Source organism: Apodemus sylvaticus, chromosome 17, assembly GCF_947179515.1.
Source record: "Apodemus sylvaticus chromosome 17, mApoSyl1.1, whole genome shotgun sequence".
Classification (NCBI taxonomy): Eukaryota; Metazoa; Chordata; class Mammalia; order Rodentia; family Muridae; genus Apodemus; species Apodemus sylvaticus.
Genome location: NC_067488.1, coordinates 10150686 through 10156685, shown reverse-complemented (window position 1 = coordinate 10156685; position 6000 = coordinate 10150686).

The window sequence follows — 6000 nt, the reverse complement described above, 5'->3', positions numbered from 1 at the left end:
ATTTCCATTTATACTTAAAAATAAAAATAGGTAAGGAACCTATGGGTACTTATGGGTACACTTATGTGACTTGATCACTCAGACCTTAATTTGATGCATGAAGATAGATTACATTTGGTGAAAATGTTACGTGAGAGTCTTTAATCTAAAACCCTGTGAGAAGATGACTTATTACCATGTCATAGGATTATATATCCTGGAATTCAGTGGTCATATGGTTGAGCCTAAGAATAAAACTAACACAAGTGCCAAAAAGATGGGTAGATGAAGGAATCTGAGGTTGCGATGTTCAGAGAAGTTGGTGATTGAATTTCTGATATCAATAATAAAATGGCTTGAGCTTATAATAATGTCTCCTTTACTATTTTCCATTACAATATGAGGATCTGAGGAGTTAAGTTATAGGATATATAGTTATATCTGAGAGAATTGCTGAAGAATCTTCTAAATATACTACTGCTGAGAATATTTAGTAAAGTTAGTTTTGGGGTCTAGAAATACAGCTCTGTGGTGAAGTGTTTATCTAGCACACACCAGTAACCAAGTTTGATTCCTGGATAATTTTTTTTAAAGAAGGCTATTTTCATGGTTAACTATATTTAGGGACACTAAATGTCATGTTACATTTTCTTTCAGAAAATAGAATTTTAAATGCCATGTTTCTCACAAATGCTTCTGTTGTTAGGAGAAAAGTCAAAATGTAACCAAAACACAAAACTCATTTATTTATACAACCTAAGAAATTAGAGGAATTTGCTTTTGTTTAGGTTATCCACTTCATCCTAGACTATTGCTCATTGTAACCTTACCATGTAGATGTACTATATAGATGTCATCATGTAGAACTCCCCATGCAGACATCACCATGTAGACTTCATCATGTAGACCTTGCCATCTTGATATTTTCAGTCTTCCAACATTGGAAACTCCATTTCCCTAAGCTTAGGATTTTCTTTTCATTCTGCTTAGATGCCACACTTTAACATCTTACTTTGTTTTGACTTTTTTGAGGCAAGATTTCAAATAACCCTGGCTGGTTACTGCAGAGCCAATAGTGACCTTTGTATTTCACCCCCAAATTCTGGTGTTCTAGGCATATTCTACCATACTTTCTTCATAGTTTTCTTTTTAGCTAATCTTACTCCTTGCTTCTGTTTAGGTCTCAATTTTTATGAGAAGCTGGCCCTAAATCTCTCTTCTAATTAATTGTTCATTCTTATTGTCCATTCTTGTAGTATCCTGTTCTTTTTCTTCATAGTACTTTACAGTTTACTTTTTAAACATTTATATCTTTCTTTTTTTATATCTTTCTTTTTATAATCCCTATCTTCTAGTTACTTTAGAGACTTTATGAAAACAGAACCATGTGAACTTTGTTGATTGTCTTTTGAGTAAAGCATGATGCTGTTTCTGGCACATCATGGATAAATATTTATTGCCTAAGTACTGCCTCTAGCTGTGAAGCATCCGAGAAGGTGCAGAAAGAAGGAATCATGTTGCAATTTGTTAAAACCAAGGTTCATCTTTTTTTTTTTAAGAATCACTTTTATGAGTGCTTTACACTTAGTAATATTTCTATAAGCTACAGAGCTTGAATTTCCAAAAGTAATGTCTTTCATTGTTTAGGTTATTTGAAGTTTAGTGACGAAACTCTAAGTGCTGGACCTTGGAGGTTTATGAGCATTGGACTAGTCTAAGCATCAAATGAGATTCAAATGAGCTGAATGAACAGTGACGTTTGAGACTATTAACCCAAATCTTTTAAAAGGCATTAAAAAGCATCATCATTTGTTCTCTTTTCTGTTTTTTTATGAGTAGGAGTTAAAGAATATGTTATAAATACCATGAACATGGATATTCATATGATATTAGACTAAAAAACTGTACAAATACTTTTGGATAAAAAGTTCTTAATCATTGTTCATTAATAATATGATTCTGGATTTTAATTTATAGATACTTTGACTTAAATAAAGAAAATCAAAGGCATTGCTGTAAGAATTATATATCACCCCAGGGCAGGTTCCAAAGTTCACACACAAATAGGCAAAAAGCCCATCAAATGGTCATGTCTCCATTTATATTTGAAATGTATCTTTAAAAAATGCCCAAAATTCCATATAAATGGGTGTCATTTTGAAAGACTCTCCAAAGAACTTAAAACTTGGCTTTTGCATTTCTTTCCTCTCAGAATTTTGTTCTAAACATTCTAAACAAGATCTGCCAGAAACCAATGAGGTATGTCCAGGAATATTTCAAATGCCCGCATACATTAAGGATCAAATCTTAAAACCATGATTTCCAGCTGGAGATCAGAGTGACATGTAGAAAGTACTGAATCGAACTCCTTGACTGGGCACGAGTAATGAGAGATATTATTTGCTCAACTCGCTGGATGACTGCTCCAAACTCAGAATTCCTTCAAAAACCACAAATCCCTCAGTAATTACACATATGGATAACTTACTAACAAAGGGTGGGAAAATATCAATGGCTTAACCTGACACTACTTTTCCCTTTTAACCATCTAGATCTATTTCCCAAATTTGTTCAGAGTCAACGAATTTCAAATGAAAATTCAGCAAAGGTTATTACTATATTTTCAATTGTGACTTGCCTAGTGCTATCCATGATGACTTCTTTGATGTGTCCAGATTTGTTTTCAATAGCTGTGTATAGTAGAGCTTCACTGCATCACTATACTGGAATACACAGCACACCTTTACCCTTCTGGAACTTGCCCTTGCAAGCTGAACAGAAAAACATACCTTGTACTGCAGCAGAGTACAAGAAAACAGACAGGGCCTCTCAGGTAAGATGGAACTAAAGTTTCTCACCAAGCACACACCTCATTTGCAACAGTCTGCTTTGTTGCTAAAAAGTTGGCACTGAAAGAAAATTAAAGTAAGAGTATTTTGAAAGACTTATTATTATTTTATGTGTGTAAATGTTTGCCTATGTCTACATATGTGTACTATGTGCTTGACAGGTGCCCTCACAGTCTAGAAAAGAGCATTAGATCCACAGAAACTGGATAATTGTGAGCCTGTATTGGGGCATTGGAAACCAAAACCAAGACTTCTGCAAGAGCAGTAAGGGTTCTCAACTATTGAGCCATCTCTGCGGTATCACAATAAAAGAATTTTCCATTTACTTCCTTTAAGGTATTCTAAACATCCTTATATGTGAAAACTCTCTAGTTTCATGTGTAAGGAAAAAAAATCAAATCTAATCTAAGCAATGAGGAAAAAGGACGGTTGGAAGAAGGTTTCAGTGGTAAAAATCACAGATGTAAAACAGTGGAGTGGCAGAGAGAGGGAGAGAAAGTCCCAAATAAAGAGACTCCCAGTGAAGAAGGAACAAGGAAAAATCAGTGGTAGGAAGGAGCTGCCAAACTGAAAACAGAAAAATGCAAGTGTAGGACACAGAGTATGTGCAAATATAATCTGTAGTGGTCAGGTATCTACTTCCAGGGTGTGGATTGCAGGAACAGGACTCAAAATGTCAGACCTGGCAGTAAGTGACTTTACTCAATGATCAATCTTGCCAAGATACTTTCAGTTCCCCCCATCATGCATTGAACTTTCATATGACTTATTTTTTTATACCCTGGTATCTGTATATTTGATGTTATATAAAGTGATTCAGAAGCATGTTTCCAAAAAGGCATTTATTCAAAGACAGGATATATTTATTTTGTTATTTTTATGAAGTGTCTTTCTATTATAATTACTAAGAGAACAGGCTATCCAGAAAAGATTACTCTTTGTTTTCATACGAATGACATGTCTGACTCATCAGTCAAGACCAAGTCTTTCTGTAGAATAGTATTCAAGCCATTCAAACTTGATATCAAATTAGGAACATTTCTAACAAAAGATAAAAACAAGACCTAACCTGCCAGCACATGGATGGATAAAGAAAATATGGCATATATACACAGCAGCATGATATTCAGAACAAAGAAATCATGTCATGTCACTTAAAAAAAGGAGGTTGAACTGAAGATTATCATTTTAAGTAAAGTAAGCCAGAAACAGACAGATAAGTGTCATTGTAAAAGTAACTTTTTTTGCCAGATATAATTGTCATCTCTGAGGCTTACTGCTGATTAAGTTCTTCCTTTCTAGTTCTTTCTGAATTCTGGATGGCTGGTTTAACCATGCTATTCTGGTTCAAAACTCTTCTCCAAGCTGACAGATTCAATCTAGCCTTTCTCAGCTTCTGACTGAGTTGTTCTGTTTGGCCTAAAACTTTCTCTGGCAATCTGATCTAATCTTCTGGCTCCTTCTCATTTTCTGACTATCCTGCTTTCTGTTCCCATGCAACCAGTCTCTGTAAAACTGTCCTGGTAGAACTATCTTCTCTGTCTCTGTCTTTGTCTCTGTCTCTGTCTCTGTCTCTTCTTTGTCTCTGTCTCTTTCCTTCTGTGTCTCTGTGTCTCTCTCTGTCTTTGTCTCTGTCTCTCTCTCTCTCTGACTGCTTTTGTGTGTTGATTTATCCTATTTTTTTATTTTTCTTTCTTTTTTTATTCGATATAATTTTTTATTTACATTTCAAATGATTTCCCCTTTTCTAGACGCCCACTCCCCAGAAGTCCCATCAGCCCCCTTCCCTACCGCTGTTTTCCCACCCAACCCTTCCCACTTCCCTGTTCTGGTTTTGTCCTATACTGCTTCACTGAGTCTTTCCAGAACAGGGAGCCACTCCTCCATTCTTCTTGTACCTCATTTGATGTGTGGATTATGTTTTTGCTATTCCAGTTTTCTAGGTTAACACCCACTTATTAGTGAGTGCATATCATGATTCACCTTTTGAGTCTGGGTTACTTCACTTAGTATGATGTTCTCCAGCTCCATGCATTTGCCTAAGAATTTCATGAATTCATTGTTTCTAATGGCTGAATAGTACTCCATTGTGTATATATACCATATTCTTTGCATCCACTCTTCTGTTGAGGGATATCTGGGTTCTTTCCAGCATCTGGCAATTATAAATGGGGCCGCTATGAACATAGTGGAACATGTATCCTTATTACATGCTGGGGAATCTTCTGGGTATATGCCCAGGAGTGGTATAGCAGGATCTTCTGGAAGTGAGGTGCTTTTAAGGCATCTGGTTAAATCTTTCTCTGGTTCATCACTTTGCCCCTCTATTAACATCACATTAAAACACAGATTCTTCCTTATACTAATTAAACTACCTTCATTGTTTAGGATTAAAGGTGCATGCTAAAAGTGAGTCTGTATTCCAGCAAGATCATACTGTAATCCAGGTTATGTCTGCATTCTAGCTGTATCATATAGACCTAGAAGGCCTTTGGATGTGATCCCTTGCCAGAGCAACCATATTGCTGGATTAAATTTTTTACATAAAATAATAATAAATAAAAAGAATAAAATAAACCAAAAATGATGTGCAATCAGAAAGTAAAAGAGGAGCTGATAATGGAAAAAATCAAGGCTGGATGGGGCAGAGAATGCTAAGAAACATGGATGCTAACAAATCATGGTACATGCACATATGGATGTGTCACAGTGAAACCCACTAACTTGAAGAGTAGTATGACTTAGCAATTACAATAGAAAGATACCTCAAAAAACAGCAGAATAAATATATCCCATCTTTGACAGAATGAATGCCTTTTTGGAAAGAAAATCCTCTGCTTATATAAGAACAACTATACAGAGATATACCAAGATATACAAAAAATTTAGGTATATATAAATTCAATACATTATGTAAAAAAATCTGAAAGTAGCCTGTCAAGATTGTTCAGTGGGTAAAGACACTTACTGCTAAGCATGAAGACTTGAGTCCTATTCCTGGAAAGCACACACACACACATACACACACACACACACACACACACACACACACACACACACACGGTGGGGACCTTCTACAATTAGCTTAAAAATGCTGCTTTCACTCACAACACTGACTAAGGCACTTTTCTCTCTTTTCTGAATCTACTTGGTTTCCTATGATAGACACTGT